Genomic DNA, 17399 nt, shown 5'->3' with positions numbered 1-17399 from the left:
TTCATCTGGTCTGCACACAACACCATGCTGCCCGTGGTCCCAGTTTCAGCAGTTACTGTAAGGAATGGTTTAAGCTGTGATAGAAGGTTTTGTATCCCCACATTTATCTCAGTGCACATAAAATACCACTCTGTTGCACCTGCTGCTTGAGAGGCTTGTTGCAAACTATGGTATTAAATTTCAGCCTAGCCAGTGCAAACCAGAGCTGGGACTGGATCCAGGCTTCAGCAACCAGAAGCTGCTTGGTAGGAAAGGAGCAAATTCTAACTCAGTTATCTCCCTTGCACGGAAATATCTAAATACACCAAGAGCCTTCACCTGACTGAAGAAACTGCTGTGACAGTCGGTATTCATCACTTCCCTCTGACTTACATTCACTTTATGGAGGGAATCATGGTTTTCTGATTAGATATATCTCTCTGATAGTCAGACTTCTTGGGACTGGAGTTAAAAAGAGAGTGTATGCAGGTGAGCAGACATCCACACAACACCCAATACGGCCTGTGGACCTATCAAAGTTGTTCCCAGTGTGGAACACAGCAGATGTTAATGCAGAGCAGCAGAGGCAGACTTTTTGCTAAGAGAGCAAGGACACTCTGAGGCTGTGCTACTCACATCATATGTTTTACATACAAAGCACCTTCTGGCTAAAGGGGATTTGTGGAGGCTGCAAGGGGCATGCGGGGGGTGGTGGATCTGTTGGGGAACAGTTTCCAGCTACAAATATTTCAGTAGTTTGTCAAAATCTAGATTTGAGACATATCATCTGGTGGTGATGTGTGTCCTACATCACTTCTGATTTTGTAAAATATTTTTTTAAATAAAAAGAGAATATTGGGATTACCGATTTGTTGCCAGTCTGCTAACTGACCAGGTGTGTTTAGAACCAGACATACAGGTAGTTCTGGGTTTCCTAAAGTGGTAGGATGGGCTGTGGGAGGCTGGATCTTAGATAACAGTGCCTTTAATAATAGAATCATTAAGGTTGGAAAGACCTCTAAGATCCAACTGTCCACCCACCATCAGTATTGCCCACTAAACCTTGTTCCTAAGTACCACATCTCCACAGTTCCTGGACATCTCCAGGGATGGTGATGCTACTACCTCCCTGGGCAGCCCACTTCAACACATTACAACTCTTTCTGGTAGGACAGTTTTCCTAATACCCAACTTGAACCTCCCCCAGTGCCTCTGAAGGCCATTCCCTCTAGTCCTATCACTGTTATATGGGAGAAGAGGCCAACCTTCCCTTGCCACACCTTTCAGGGAGTAGCAGAGTGCTAAGGTCTCCCCTGAGCCTCTTCTCCAGATGGAAGAACCCCAGCTGTTCCCCATGCAACAGACCCTTCCCAGCTTTGCTGCCTCTCTATGAACATGATCCAGCATCTCAATGCCTTCCTTGCAGTGAGGGGCCCAAAACTGAACACAGCACTCGAGGTGAGGCCTCACCAGAGCTGAGTAGTGACAGAATCACAGAATCACCAAGGTTGGAAAAGATCTCCAAAATCATCCAGTCCAACCATCCACCTGCCACCAGAATTTCCCCACTAAACTATGTCCCTTAGTGCAACATCTGAGCCTTTCTTGAACACTTCCATGGATGGTGACTCCACCACCTCCCTGGAAGGTCTATTCCAGGTCAGGAGAGACCACTCTTTTGGAGAAGAAATCCTTCCTAATGCTCAACTCGAACCTCCCCTGCCACAACTTAAGGCCACTTCCTCTAATCCTATTGCTAAATTACATGGAAGCAACATCTGGGCTTGGAAAACTACCAGGGAAGAAAGTAAGCTGCATCTGACCGCTCTGAGCAGCACAGCGCTAGGAAAAGCCCTGCAGGAGATGGTTGTGACGGAGCTGCAACTCCAGTTTCCTCGACCTGCTCTTAGGATGCTCTCGCCAGACGATTAACCGCGTCGGTTCAGCTCCGCCGCTCCCGTCAGAGGCTCGCCCGCCTCCTCCATCCACCGCCGCCGGGGCTGCGCTGGGGAGGCCCCCGGTGCCGGGGGCGGGCCGGGCGGGTGGGGCGGGCCGTGGGGAGGACAGCGGTGAGGCTCCGCCTCGGAGCCCGGCTGTACGCGGCGGCGCCGGTTCGGTAAGTGAGGAGGGGCGGCGGGCGGCAGGGGGAGAGCGGGGCGGTGGGGACGCTACACGTGTGTGCCGGTGCCCGTAGAAAATACTGACCTCCTTCTCGCCAGCGCCTGGTGGAGGGTGTTGCAATCCTCGCTGCGGTACAGGCGTGGAGGAATGTCCGAAAAGCGCTGGTGGTAAATAGGGGGAAGCCCTGCGGGAATGATGGGCTGTGGCTCGAGCACGGACGGTGCTCCGCTCGGGGTCGGGCGAGGTGTCGCGACCTGCTGTGCAGCGTGCTTTCTGAAAGAGATGGCGGATAGGCATTCAGCCTTTTACGGAGCTCTTCTGTTTGACAGATACATAGAAAATTATTCCCTGGCTTTTTATTATTATTACTATTACACTATTGCATAATATAGTGGTCTGAACGGCGGATTCTGTTGTAACACCTTCATACTTCTTGGCCTATCGCACAGCAATTTTGGGGTCAAGAATGATAAGGCTTTGATGCTAGCTATGGAAAATGGGAAAAACAGCAGCCTGTGCCGCAGCAGTTTGGTTGTGTTAGGGCAGAGGCACCTGGGGGTGTTTTATGTAACTCCCTGCACGTGCCTGGTGGCTGTCACCTCATCCATGTGCAGCCACACGAGGCTCTTCCAGTGACCTGTAGGCTGGCAGTCATTAATCATAAGCAGCTCCTGTGGCACGGGAGGCTGCTGGAGCACCACGTGCTGGCCCTAGGTTCTCTAATAGATGTGACTCTCAGCAAGGTCTGTGCAAGACAGGAGCCCTGTGCATTGCGACCCGTGATAATTCCCAGCTGGGAACAAAGACAGGCACATAGGTGACCGTTAGGATACCTTTGGGCAGAGATACTGCATCCTGCCCCTTCAGACCACTGATGAAACTTCATCCTAAAATTCTGCTGTGCCATCTGAAAGGCTTCCTCTTCCGATGACTGACTTTTTTGTTTTTTTCCCCCTAAGTGTGTTCACAGCACATTTATTCTCTTGTTGTTGTGCCAGCATTATCCTTTTGCTTCAGCAGTTTTGTTTGTCTCCTGTGATATATTTAGAGAGCAATCCTATCCGCTCTCTGCCTACATTTGGCTAGGCTAAACAAGTCAGGCTCTTAAGTTTCTACTTGTTTGATAGGTTTTCTGTTTCCCCCAGGCTCTTTATGCACCTGTTCACTTGAGTTTATCGTTTTTAAATGTGGATGAACAGATATTTTTTTTCTTTTGTGTGATGCTCCTGTCACTAGTGCCTGTATTATAGTGCTGATGGTTCACTGCCTTGTCTGGGCGGCATTTGCTTTTTTTAGGGCTGCATCATCTCTGCAATTCCTTATGCACTGTCAGTGACTGCTTTTCCTTACTTTGTTGTCAATATGCAGTTGTCCAGCTCTGTCCTTGCTGCCCAGCTATCAGCCCGGCAAACTAATACCTCAAAACTTTGGGTGAATGAAACTTGAAAATGTGCCTTTCTGTCAATGCACACCTTCTGAATAGATATAAATCTTCCTATTCTGTCTTTGTAAATGTGTTGTTTATTGCAATGGGAAGAAAATTTTCAACAGTCCATACTGGTGCCTGTGTGGGGAGCCCTTGCCTGGGGCACAGCAGTAAAGAAATCACCATTTGGGACAGCCTTCTGGTATGCAGGACTGGCTGCTTTGATCCTATAATGTTACATTTCTGTGCACCAACCAGGGTGCTGGGTACACTCTGGAGAACCCAGCGCCCAAAGTTCCTTCATGTCTGTGTGAAGCTGAGGTATGAGCTAAATAAATATTTCTTCTCTCACCGCCTCATGCCTGATAATGTGGGAGGGTGCTGAAGTCATCAGAGTGTCAGTCTGTGCGAGCTTTAAACTGGTGTTTTTCTTGTCCTTGGCGACAGGTTTTCTCTGCAAGGGCTGTCGGGGGCTTCTTACTGCATCTCCTTTCCTTCCAGCTTTTGTAGGCATGCTGGAGAGCTGCCATTCCTTCTTCAGCCTCCTGCCTGAACCTCTACCCACCCTACCTCTGCCCGCTCAGAAACACAGTCCTGACTACTGACATAAGGGTAGAGGGCTCAGAAGAAAGGTCTCAGAAAAGCTTTTCTGACCAGGCTCCATCTGAGAACTGCTGCTCAGTTTTTCCAAAGCTAGCTTGCTGCTGCCCTACTTGTTATAATTCGCTCCGAAGCAGAGGATGTTTTTCTCCACCTGGTGCTGGGAAGGAGGATCCTCTCTCCTGTGGCGCTCAGCAGGAAGGGCAGTGCCTCTGACAACCCCCGTGTCCATGTTCAGCTGCTCGCACAGCACTGAGCCTTCAGCCAGGCTCTGGGGCTGTACACGGATTCAGCCTCTTCCACTCCCTCCGCCCTCCCAGCCTCATGAGACGTTTAGGAAAATCAGAGCAAGGCCAGGCTTCCTCTGAATTAGGAAAACATGCCTTCCTACTATTGCCTTTTAGTGGGCGTTTTGTGAGTTGTGTTAACAGGAGGCTCCTGGCTTTTGTACACCACAAACAACCCCATTTCCCTCCCCTAAATTTGAGATTTTGGCTGGGGATCCTGGGGTCATTGCCCCTTTCTGCATCTTCATACTGAGGATCAGCAGGAGCTGTGACCAGAAAAATGCAGAGCAAGATCATGCCGGGAGTCAGCAGCTGCCCTGAATTTTAGACTGAAATCTTCTGTCAGCTTGAGAACAGCACTGCCCTACCCATCAGCCCAAGTCTCTTCGTTCACATGCTGCAGAAAGTCTACCAGGCAAGGTCCCCATTTGGTGGCCTTTCATAGGCAGTGGGTTTGCATCCTTTGGGCCGTGGGCAACACTTAAAGCTGCTAAAGCTGCTTCAGCAGCTTCCTTACCTGCTGGCTGCCTTAGAAACCTCTAAGCCGTGCATATGGGAGCGCTGAATATTCAAAAGCTGTAAGTCTCGTCTGCAGTTGCCCAATATTTTGCCTGCAGTTCTGCTTCTGGTTCAGTTTTTGCTGTGGCAGCAGATGCTGTCTGATGGTGTTTGCTGTGCAGGGTGCCTGGCTTCCTACGTTTTCTCTGCTGCAGCAGCGTGGTCATGCTGCATATTAAGTGTGCTGGTGGAGCAGTTGGCTGGGCGGTGTGCAGTGCGCAGTACGTCTGCTCTGATGTTAAGTGTGCTAGAAAATGTAACATCCAAGGTTGTTCATAGGGGTTATGGCTTGCAAAAACCTCCCTTTTATCTCTCTGCTGGGATGGCAATATTTCATGAGTGTTTCTTTCACCCTTTCATCTCTCCATCAAGCTGCTGTGTGGCACGGGTAGCTCTGAGCTCGATGAAATGAAGTGATCGTGCACAGCTGCAGCTGCCTGATGTTCCCGGTGGTTAGCTCTGCTGAGGCTGGGCCAGGCACCAGGTCCCGTTGCTTTGCCAGCTCGGCTTGGAGCGCTTTGGGGGGAAGTTGGCTGGGAGGAGTTCTGCTCACTGTGTCTCCCAGATGTTGAGGGAGGCCGAACGGCTGCCTCATGCAGCCTGCCTTATGCAGCCTGCCTTCTGCTGAACACTTAATTGCCTGCTCTTTGCCAAAGAACATGTATACAAGGGTGTTTCCTGAGGACAGATTACTGTAGCTCTGTTCTGGAACATGAAGCCTGGTGGGGTTCTACTTGAGATAGCCCACAGTTTCTCCCCCCTTCTCATTTTTGTATGTGCGTGCCCGGACTGGGAGCACTGATTTCCTTAAGTGCCATCTGTTATGCCCCACATTGGTATTTTCTGAAGTCTTGTGCTAGACTCTGTGCTTCCTATGGAGTCCTCAGTGGAGGACATCCAAGCTTTCAGCTGTGGACAAGTGCCCTGCTGACACTTGTATTTGACTGGACCAGGCTATGAAGTCTTTTGTTGAACACTGCCTTTGGATGCTGTCAACTTGTCTGCTAATTCAGATGCTTTATCAGAGGAAGGGCAGTGCCTGTGTCCTTTCTGTCACTGAGAGAAGGCAGAAGCAAATGATGTGAATGTATGAAGTTTTCTGGCTGTGGTGCTGGTGAGACTCCTGGTGGCTTTGGCTGAAGGGAGCACGGTAACACAGGCAGCTTTTGTGTGGGTCCCAGTTTGCACTGCAGCACAGCAATGCTTTTCCCGTGGAAGGAGCTTGAATAGATCTGATAACCCTGTCTCATCAGCCAAGCTGATGTCTGCAGAGCAGTGTTTCTCCACAAGGAGATATGTCTCAGCAGGGGGATATAGCATGCCATCACACTGCAGCTGCCTTGGTTTCCTCCCTCCCTTCTTCCTCCCCCAGGAGGGACCTCACGCCACACATTCTCCTATTTTTTTTTTAAGCAGATCTGAAAGCGCTTGCAGTAGGAAGAGAATGGTGCAGGCACAGCAGTGCAGAGTGCCAGGCTGTGGCTGTTGCAGACAGCACGCAGCCAGCAGGGTGAGATGTGCAGTGCCAGATATCTGCTCCTACCTCTGCTCCCCTTGGCTCCTGATAAGGAGCTGATTTATGTCATCCTATGATTCTATGATTCCGTGTCCCAACATAACAAAATCTGGATGCTTCAAGCCTCTTCATCATGCAAGTGTGGGTGTTTGAGTTATCCAGCCAAATATCTAGCTGTGCAGAAGGGCAAATTTTAGGCTTGCACTGTGAATTCCTCCATCCTTTAAGGTTCTCTGTTATAATTTCCTCTACTTTCTAAGCAGTGGATATCTGTGTTTTCCTTCTGCTAAGAACTGGGAACAGCTGGATCTGCAATGCCTGGAAAAGTCTATTTGCTGATTGTAGATTGCCCTAGATGCTTCTGTTAGGAGCTCTAGCAGGAATCACTGTTATTTGCTGCTCACACCACCTGTCAAACCAACGGGTTTTCCTGGAGCTGGCTGAGGCTGTAGCAAAAGCAATCAGACAGTAATGCCATGTGATTTTTGTCTGCCATTCAGGTTGTTGCAGGTAGATTCTTAACTGTGGAAACCTGAGTCTGGTATCTCAGCAAGACAGACATTTTGGGACCACCTGGCTTGGAACTGAGTCATGGTGTAACGTCTGTGTCATTCCCATATTGCTCTGAACACCAGTTTACACACTCATGATCTCCAATGTGCTCCTCCAACAGGACAAATAAAGAATTTAAAGCCCCTGTAGCACTGCTCAGTTCCCTGCTCCCTGCAGAGGAAAAAAAAAAGAAAAAAGAAAGAAGCCTCAAGCTGTTTTTAAACGAGACAAATGCCCCGGGTGCCTGTCTGCCAGAGCATCCAGCTTGTACATTGAGTCCCTTTTTAGCAAGCTTCTCCATGCATCTATATCTGGCTCTGGCTCCTTGCTCAGGGAACGTGACCTCATCATTGTTTTGGTATTTCCAGTGATTCAGCCCTGGTCCGGGGCAGGGAGGAGTCGTTCCTGGTGCGGACGCTCGGGTGTTTGTGCGTTGCTGGAATTCCAGCATGGTGCAGCCCCAGCCCTTCCGCTGTCTTGACAGCTCTCCTGCAACCCTTAGCTGATGCACTGCATTCCTGCCTGGCAGATGGCCTGGGCACAGCTGGGAGAGGGACGTGAGCTCCTGCGTTGGGGGCTGGTAGGGATCACCATCTCTGCAGCGTACCTGCCTTGGTGAGGGTGAAACAGAGAGCAGTGTGCCTGGAGAAGCCACAAGGATCTCAGCTTTATGGGTGGAAAATGCAGAATGCTTATTACTATTTCCAGACTGTCAGTGTCTCTTAAGGACCTGAACTTCATCACAGCTTCAAAAAATTGGTGAGCATTGTGATGCTTGTTTTGCAAGTGGGGAAACTGAGGCAAGGGGCTGGGTGCTGGGCTGCTGGAGGTTACTCAAACCTAACTTGGGGAAGTGATGCAGATGCTGCCTGTCCTCTCTTGTATTGGCTAAGTTTCTCCAGTGAGTGTGGGCAGCAGGTCAGGCAAATTTTTCAGAAGGGCAGTAAAACTGGTGGGGGTCTGGAGCACAGTCTTATGGGGAGCAGCTGAGGGAAATGGGATTGTTCAGTCTGGAGAACAGGAGGCTCACGGGAGACCTTACTGCTCTCCACAGCTACCAGAAGGGAGGTTGTGGTGAGTTGGGGGTCAGCCTCTTCTCCCAGGCAACTTGCAATAGGACTAGAGGGAATGGCCTCAAGTTATGTCAGGGGAGATTCAGGAGAGATGTTGGGAAATACTTCTGCAAAAGAGTGGTCAGGTGCTGGAACGAGCTGCCCAAGGAGGTGATGGAGTCACCATCCCTAGAGGCGTTCAAGAAACATTTAGCTGTTGTAATAAGGGACATGGTTTAGTGGGGAAATGGTGGTGGTGAGTAGACTGTTGGGCTGCATGATTTCAGAGATCTTTTCCAACCTTGATGATTCTGTGATTCGAAGTTGAGTGGTGCTTCTAAAGCAAGACAAGGCCAGACTGTACAGATTCCTAGACCACATCTTCTGTTGGTACCACTTTCTTGCATCTCTCCAAGTGTAGTCAGAAAGCACAGGGGACAGCTACAGTTGGGATTCCTCAGCCAAATTCAGTGCTTGTAGTAGGTTGGAGATGCTGTAGGGCTCTCTCTTGCGCCATGGGAGGATTGCAGTTGCTGCAGATGTGCTAAGCCTTACTGCAGCCATGATCTGAATGCTCTCAGCTGCCTTATTTGAGCCTGGGTGGCTGTGAGTAGTTTTAAAGCTGTTTGGAATTATCTGGTGTTAGCCATCCCGTGACTGAGGCCAGCTGGGCTGCAGAAGCAGCTTGCTTGAAGATATGACTTCTATATTGTCTTGCTTCATAGTGAACCAGTCTGTCAACGTGCAGAAATAAATCACGAAGGCTCATCATGTTGAGAGAAACAACCCCTGTTTGGAGCCCATATTGATGAATAGGGCTTTGGAGACTTAAGTTCTGGACGGATTTTGTCCCAGACAGATCAGATGACTGGCACTTGGCATCATATATTACTGTTGTTACTTTGGGAAGTTTTCCCTTTGTTTTTGTGCAAGAGTACCCATAGTCTAGGTGAGCTCATCCTGAACTCAGTTGTGAGGTGAGGGGAAATTTCTGCTCAGTGGAGAGAAAAAGCACAGAGCACTTTCACCTTCTTCAATGCAGCCTGAAGAAAGGGTACCAGCAGATGCTAGGAGTGTCTACAGCACAGACGTCATCTGCTACCAAACTCTGTGAACTCCCTGTTCTTTGTCAGTGCTCTCCAGGTCACTTATGTGAGCTGTATGCCTGTCTGGCACCAGGCATACTGAAAATAGGCCATGCCTGCTGTCATATGTATCCTGTAACAGCTCCTCAGCCTCTCAATGAGATTTTTTCAGTGCTAGTTCAATGGGCAATGTCCAAACTGTGCTCAGTCTCTCTACTGCTGGGTCCAGCTGTATGGGCAAAGCCTTCAAACCCTTTGACACAGTGCTTCTTTGCTGAAGAAATTGCTATAGCCCTCCCTTACTTGGTGTAAATCCAAGTGTGATCCAGTTGATATCCTGAGATGGGAGGGAAAGAATGATAGCAGGAGGTGCCGAAGATGGAGGACTGAAGGAAGATGACAAACCCTCCTGACTACAGAATCTGTGTGCATGTGGAGTGGGCATTGAGAGCACTGAGAGAGTGGTCCTACGTAAGGATGGAGCAATGCTTTCCTTCCCAACCATCATGGGCTGCTGAAACTCTGTACACCAGAGAAGATGTGGGACTGGTGTGTCTTACATAGGTGGAAAATTGCTTAGATCCAAGTTGCCTGGCATTGAAGGAGCTGCTGTGGAGCATGGAGGTGGGGTCCGCTCACTAAGGGCTGCCTTGCTCCACAGCAGGCAGCTGCCCAACCACCCAGCTGCAGAAGCGCAGTCCCATCGCAGTGCCTTCTTTCTGAGCTTGCTCTAAATGGCTCTCTGTAACATGAGCTGCATTTCTGCCATAGTCCCCTCCAGAGTGCATCTGTATTTACACTGGGGCTTTCATTAGCAATCTGGCCCTTGCAGTGCCAGCAGCCCACAGCCCTTGCTCGTATCTCCTGCCCTCGCACTTGGTGATCAGCCTGGCACCGCTGTCCCCAAGGAACCCCCAAGCCAGCTCCCATCTGGAAGAAGCACCGTGTCATTTTGCCCTGATATCCTACAGCAACAGGAAAGCTGCCTGCAGAGACCCTCACAGCCAGGCTCGCTGATTTCCTGGTTTGCTTCAGGTTATCACCAGCTCTGCGTGCTGCATTCCTCCTGCTGCTCTCATGCAGTTGCTGCTTTGCCTGACTCCCAGCTGCTGTGCTCTGAGCCTACAATCTGGAGAGATTGTATCTGTCAAGGTAGGAGCTCATCCCGTCTGTTTGTTGTGCTAAAAGTGGCGTGACCAGTCCTGCCCCATCTGTAGGGTGTGCTTCAATTCATAGCACCTGTCTGGTTTTATTCTGTTTGGTGTCTGTGATGAACACGTAGTACGCTGCTATGTGGAAAGGAAATGCATGTATCGATTTTATTTTACCCGATATACTAGGAAATCAGCTCTGGCTCCCTTCTCCTCCAGCCTGGTGCTCTGATACTCCAGAGCTCATTTCTCTGCTCCTGTACAGAGTCCTGTGCATTTTCTACAGGTCATGTGGTGTCACTGCTTTCTCCAAATGACAGCAGGGTCACTTTGAAAGTAAGGGCAATCAGGATGTGTCTTGGTAGAAAGGGAGAGGAGAAGGAACGCACAGAAAGCAAAAATCAACAAAGTTCAGTGGGCACAGAAGTGGTGTGTGAGAAGGCATCCTTACCCTAGAAAATAGATGCAGGGAAGATATTCTGAATAGTCTCCAAAGGCTGTCTTTTATCGTTTTCTTCCCTCAGCTCCTCAGGACAAGCTGTTTTGCTGTGGTAGGGCTTGAGTCTGTTATTGTCCATGTGGTGGAGGACAGTCAGCTTCTTGGTCTGGTCCCCTCCCCAGCCATCCTTGCTGGCATTTAGTGTCCACCACTGTACTCCTTCATTGGAGCTCACCAAAGAACTGTTTCCCTGCAGGAGCCCAGGACAGAAAAAAATGAGAGGGCAGTATTTTCTTCTGTGCCTGCTGTATCTGAGTACAGCTGTTTCTTTTTTTATCTTCAAGGCAGCTGATGTGTGGCTGTCTGTATGTGCACAAGTCATTCATCTTCCCCACAGTACCTGGGCTTCCATACCATCTTGGGGAGAGTCTCTTAGATAGAATAGACAGAGTTCTCAGGTCTCTGCAGGCAGTGCTTTCCTTCTGAGAACTAACCTGAACAACAAACACTGTTTCATGGCCCTTAGCATCTGCAGTTCCTGAGCACTGAAGAAGGAAGAGGGTCCTCCTCAGCACACCCCACCCTGCTGCCAGTGGTGTATAAATAGTGCCCACAGCATACTATTTTGGGGACAAGCTCTTCCCAGGATTCATCCAAAGAGTTATGTGAACAAATGTTAAAAATAACGCTGAGCCCTGCCCAAATGCTGGCGTCGGTTCAGGCAGAGTGCTGGGGGCTCCTGACTGGGGGCTTCAGGATGGGGTCCAGAGGGCCTTCCAGTGCTCTCTGTCTGGTTAGCCATGGAAAACCCTGACCATAAGCAGATCTGCTGGTCACCAAGAAGATGTGGGACTTTCACTTCTAATTAGGCTATTTGCTCCTGAGCTTTCTCTGCACATTCTGACCATTATCTCTGGATGGTATGCAAGATGCCAGGAGGGCTTCACCTGCTACCAGCTACCTGCCACTGGACAGATCTGATGCCCTCCAAAAAGCTTGCTGTAGCAAGGGCATGTGTGGAGATGCTGGCTCTAGAGTTAGATTTATCCTGAGTTGGTTATGGAAAACGTGCATATTTAATAGCATCTATGATGGATTAACGCCTACTGCTCCAGACATCCTTGCTATCCATGTAATCACAAATGTATCTTTTAATGATGTGGTTGGTGGCTATATCTAAAAAACCCACTGTGGACTGCTGGGATACTGGAACTGCAGACTGCGATACACGCTCCCTGGGCAGCCAGCATAGTCTGCACCTTCCTGCTGAGGAGCTGGAAGCTGTAGTTTGTTGTCTTCAGGTCTGTTGCTGGTCAGATCCTATACTAGGTGTGTAATTCTCCTGCTCTCACGCTGCTGTAGCATTGGCCTCTGCTGTTTTCAGGCAGTGGGCCAGAGTGGCAGACCCCGCTGTGCCACTGTATATGGATCCCAGAGCTCGCTTAGGAATGCTTCTTTAAGCGTCTTGTGCTCAGTGAAGCACCATCAGAAGACAGAGATGCTGCATCATGTCTGTTCTTCTGCTCTAATATGAGAGGTAGGAGAAGTTACCCTCTGTGGACTGCAGCCATCATTGCTGTTATGTGGCTTAATGCGTGGAGCTCTGCATACAGAAAGAGGAAAAGAGCTGAGCTGTCTCCTGACTGCAAGCTTAGGACAGCACTTTGGCTTATCTGTTGATTTGATGAGTTGAAGGAGCTGTGTCATGGACAGGAGTGACCGTGGTTCTGCTTCAGATGCTGGGGTTCAGAACTAAAGCATCAATCCCTCTTGAAAGCTCCTTGGCCTCCAATCCTACATGTCCAAATGCATCTGTGCTAGTTTTGTCTTTGTAGGGGAATGGTCAGACGCTTCTGTATTCTCCAAGTACTTTCCTTTCTGAGGGGCTTGGTTTATATTAAACTAATATGGAAAATCGCTGTGAAAGCAGTGGGTGTGCAAAAGCTGCTGAAAAGATCACTGATCCTGGACCCTCCATGCTTCACCTCCTCTAATATGGAAATGCTACCGTGGCAGATGTTCCCAGGAATGTTATAACATGGTGGCTGGGAGTTTTCCGTTGTACTCATAACTGGTGAGAGTACAGCAGATGCTCATGTTCTGGTTTTGACTGCATTATCTACCTTCTGCAGCTCTCACTTGCCATCTTCCTTTTCTGGCCTTTTAGTTGGGCTTCTCTTTCCTTTACTGTGTGTTGAAAGCCTCTTGCTGAAATCATGCACAGGTTGGACTATTTTCTTAAGTGAAGTTTCTATTTACTGAAACTACAGGCTTCAGAATTGTCTGGATACATCACAGAGATTAAAAGCATATTTCTATTTATTAGGTTCTATTTATTATAGGTATTGTGAGGGAAAATAACCTTTCTGAGCAGCCAGTCCTTCATCAGGGACTTCTTGCTCCTCTGCCATGTCCAGCCAACATATGAAATCTCTGAATCATCATCGTTGATGTTTATTATTAGGCCTGGGTCAAGTCTCTGTGATGAAGCTCCTGAGGGCCCTTTCAGGTCTCTTTCCACACTGGTATGCTCTTGGTCTCATAGCTGGAATGCATCTGGGATGCATGGAGACACATGACCTTGTTTGCCATCTTTAAGCACCTCTTTGCTATCTGTGCAGAGCTTCAGTCCGTGGCTTCCAACAGTTTCTGAAATGCTGAGATTTATCCACAGAGGACATCACAGAGTGTTGTGCCCTGCCTGTTTAGTCTGTCTCACGTTAGGGTTGAGACCCATTTCAGTCAGCCCAAAGCAGCCTAATCTTGATGTGTTTCTCAGGAGTCTCCTGTGACCAGGTCACAGGCAGTGTGTGTGCCTAGGCCTTGCCTCCACCAACTTTCGCTTTCTATTTTAAAGAACATATCAGGATTTCCTCCCAAATACAAGTTCTGTTTTACCACGCCAGCATTTCCTTTGCTGTGGGTCTCTTTCCATTCTGAGTGAAATTTTTGTGCAGTGTGTGGAAAGTTTCTTCCCAGTTTTGGCTCTACATGATGGGTAAAATGTGTCTGTGGAGGACGTAGACCTTGCGCAGTTGGCCAAATGCTGCAGATTGGACTCTTCCTCCTGATTTAGTATATAGCTGTAAGCACACAAAACCACAGGGTTGTTTAGTGTTGGGCTGACCTGACATGGAGACCTGTGGTACAGCTTGTTGACTGTCCAGTGCAGCCTGCTCTCTTAGATGAGAAGAGGTCATGATGACCAAAGAGAAAGTGAGGAGAGTTATCAGCTCTGGTCATGGGTCGTCTTCAACAGGATAACAAGTTCATGAGAAAAGCTAATCCAGCCAGTGGATTAGCTACTGGATCTGCTGGCATGGGATGCTTTTGTATGGTCCATCTTCACTTGTGGAGTTGCTGCATCTTTCCAGAAGTATATTTCTGCTTCTCCAGGGATTTCTGCCTGAGTAAACTAATCTAGGCTTTTAATCCTGCATTAGAGGCTTCCTGCTTCTCTGAGTCAAACAGAAATCATACAATAAGTCCTCCAGATGCTGTGCAAGTCCATCTCCCTAGCATCGCATAGTTGACTCAGGCAATGCCATTCCTCATGTTTCTTTGTTTCATCTCTCGAGAAGCTCCCAGTGATTGGAATATTATTGCTGCATCCCATATCCTTTCAGCCCAATCTTTTCTCTTCTTCAGTGTATCCTGATGTCATGGCACACTGGATTGGCCAAGATCCTAAGATGGACATTTCTTTGTCAGAGAACCCAGGGAAATAAATTATTTCCAATTTGTCACACTAAGTGCCTGCAAAAACTAACGGGAATGCGTGCCTCTAAATAAATAAAGCAAAATGCTTCTGAGACATACAGCCCCATGCGTTGTAATAAGAAAATTGTGCTTATCTTCTGACTGCTGTGGTGTTCTGGGTTGGGTTTTTTTGTTTGTTTGCTTGTTTTTTGTAAAATAATAAATGTTTTATCTGTCATACCTGCTGTTTGACCTAAACTTGCCTAAGGGGCAGCCCCTATTCTTGTTGCTCTGGGATGTGGAGTATGGCTTATTAACTTCTTGGCAGCAGCCTTTTATGCATTTCAGAACTGCCTTCTTGTACCCCGTAGTTTTCTACAGACGGCTTAACTGCTTGCTTTGCATTTTACTTCTCTTATTCATTTTCCTGCTGTCTTTGCACCTTCTACAGTTTGTCCATATCTTTGCCAGACTGATACAGAGCTGGGGCACATACCAGTGTAGGGTAGAGAGGAAAGATTACTCCATGCCTTGCATATCTCATGTATTCATACAGCCCTACATACTGTTTGTCTACTTCAAAGCAAAATGCCACTATTACTCAAGTTCAGCCTGTGATCTATGGTAACCACAAATCCCTTCTTAATGAGCAGGTCATGCATGATGATTATGGGTGAGGATGTGCAGGCTGTGCTGCGTGAGGTGTCATGGTAATGGTTATAATTTATGTTAATTTGCTGTTTATGTGTTGACCTTACCCTTCAGCTAACAGTACTGGTACCAGAGATGGCACAGATGAAAAGACACACACTCAGATCCAGTGGGTATGATGCGCAAGAGGTAGATGGAGGTCTGCAGGATTTAGCTGCAGGCCTGAAATACATGGACTTTTTAGCATATGTTTTCAGTAGCGCTCCGTTTGCAGTTCTGTTCCCTCTCCCCTTTACAACATTTCGAAGTATTGGTGAATGGCCTTTGAATGGAACTTCCATGGTCTCTTTTAATCGGAAGGTGGTTTGCAAAAGCCATCAGTTATGCAGAGATTACTTTGCTTGCCGCTAAAACATAGCAATCTGGGGCAGGTAATACTGCAGAACAGCACTGCACCTTCAGTTTGGGTGGGAAATGTACAAACTTAGGAAAAAAAGCAGCATAACCAACCATAATTAGTATCATGCGTCTGTAATAAATCAGCTAAACTGTGTGCTCCCCGGGTTCTGTGGTAAGGGTGGGAAGGTTTGAGAACAGGGAGATCTGCCGGCAAGCTTTGTGTTGAGCTGGCAGCTCTGACCGTGTCTTTTGCTGTAGCTCTGAGCAGCAGTAGCAGAGAAGTGCCTAGGCATGCGCAGAGGGAGGTGAGTGTGGGTTTTCTGTGTGAAGCTGAGTGCATTCTTCATGCTTGCTGTTGCCTTGGAAAACTGGAATATTTATGACTCAGTACTAAAAGAGGCTTTTTCCATTCTTGGATGTGGCCTCTTCCTGCATCCAACAGGGTTGTTTTTCTCCTTTCCTGCTTGCCATGCTACGTCCCACCCATTTATAGTCTCTGAGCTGACTTGTTTGCAGTACAGTCACCCTCGCTTGGAGTCATCCCCTGTGGAGGGAAGAGAATGTCACTTCAGTTTACATCACACGAACCAGAAGCAGTCACCTTTCTCCAGCAGTGCCCGCCGTGTACACAGCCGACTCTGGTTGTGCTTAGTATGTAGGCAGTGAACCATCTTAGGACTGCCCAGATTCAGCTCAGCCTTGTGACTCCTCAGCTGCACAATTGGAAATAATGCCATTTTAATTTGATGACAGAATGCAGACCAGTGTATGCAGCAGAAGTGAGGCTACCAAATTCACCAGCTTCAACATATGATGTAGTATGGCAGCTTAAGACTTTCAAGATCTTCCTTATGGCAATGGGAAAGTACTAGGTTACATTGAAAATGTACTAGTTAAAATTCATAAGGTACATTCTACTGTAGAGGCAATTGTTCTTGTTTTTGAAAATTGATTCTAACAAAAGTCAATCCATTAACACCTTTGTATCTGTGGCTCCCATGGGCTGGTCAGAACAAGCAATTGATTGCTGGATATGAAGGTATGTATGTTTTTGTAATAATACTCTTTCCAGTTCCTTTTGTCAATGCTTTCATTGGTCAGAGTTCATATTGCACTCAGTGTATCATGAATATTTGAGTGAGTGCTTGAAGGAAGAGAGTTGCTGTTACAGCTCCTGCTTCAGACACTTTGAAATCTCCACGCTGCATCAGTTACATCCAGGCTTTGCTTGGATCCAGGGTTTACAGTACAGCTTTATGAGCTTTGTTTATCAGATTGAAGCTGAGACTTCAGACAACAATTCAGGAGCTGCTCTACAGTTTCTGTCCTGATTTCCCTCCGTCTAAAAGAGTTCACTTATTTCTTTGTGCTCCTGAGTGGGGATTGCTGTGTATCAGGGCTGAAAAATGGACACTGCCCTTCTTGAATCAATTCTTCCTCCTACAGCTTTGAGAGAGATCTGCACTGCCCTCTTGTTTCTTTGTGTAAGATGTTGATAGCAGCCATTTCCTGGAAGAACAGTATGAACATCCTGGATTTTTGGCCTGGAAGGGACTGGAGACGGACTGACTGTGGGCTGGGTTTGGATTTCCGTGGCCATCTCAGTGTTGTTATGTGGAACTGCGCCCAGCCCTGTGGGAGCCATGCCAGAGCTAGCCCTGTCTGGTAGCTGTGACTTTTTATGGAGCTTGCGACTGCCTCTGTGACTGGACAGTAAAGCATCAGCCGCTAGCAATATGAAGGCTTTGACCTTAACACAGAAAAGACAAAAATCGCTGTAGTAATTTGGATGAAGGATCCACCTTAGCCCAGTACTTATTTACCAAAAGAGGTTGCAGGCTGTCAGCTAGGCAAGCAGACAGGGTATCTTTTTCTTTTTTTTTT

General features: G+C 48.0%; 1 protein-coding gene across 9 annotated transcripts in view; it reads left to right on the top strand.

Annotated features, from left to right (window-relative positions):
- The first annotated feature begins 2049 nt into the window (after nucleotides 1-2049).
- The window catches only part of RUSC2 (RUN and SH3 domain containing 2), a 53106-nt gene continuing 37756 nt past the window's right edge, over nucleotides 2050-17399 (top strand). For 4 of the 9 annotated variants that reach the window (XM_042838430.1, XM_042838431.1, XM_042838428.1 and 1 more), the window contains exon 1: nucleotides 2050-2095. The gene's annotated coding sequence lies outside the window, so the exon portion shown is untranslated. Of the gene's footprint in view, nucleotides 2096-2151; nucleotides 2268-7569; nucleotides 7799-17399 lie in introns of those variants that run through there. The other 5 variants (XM_042838425.1, XM_042838424.1, XM_042838427.1 and 2 more) reach the window with 3 other exon arrangements.

The sequence above is a fragment of the Centrocercus urophasianus genome, unplaced genomic scaffold (genome assembly GCF_019232065.1).
Source record: "Centrocercus urophasianus isolate 14NV4802_14NV808 unplaced genomic scaffold, USGS_Curo_1.0 seq_8, whole genome shotgun sequence".
Lineage (NCBI taxonomy): Eukaryota > Metazoa > Chordata > Aves > Galliformes > Phasianidae > Centrocercus > Centrocercus urophasianus.
The sequence above is the reverse complement of the archived record's forward strand: the minus strand, read 5'-3'. Positions and strand labels throughout refer to the sequence as shown.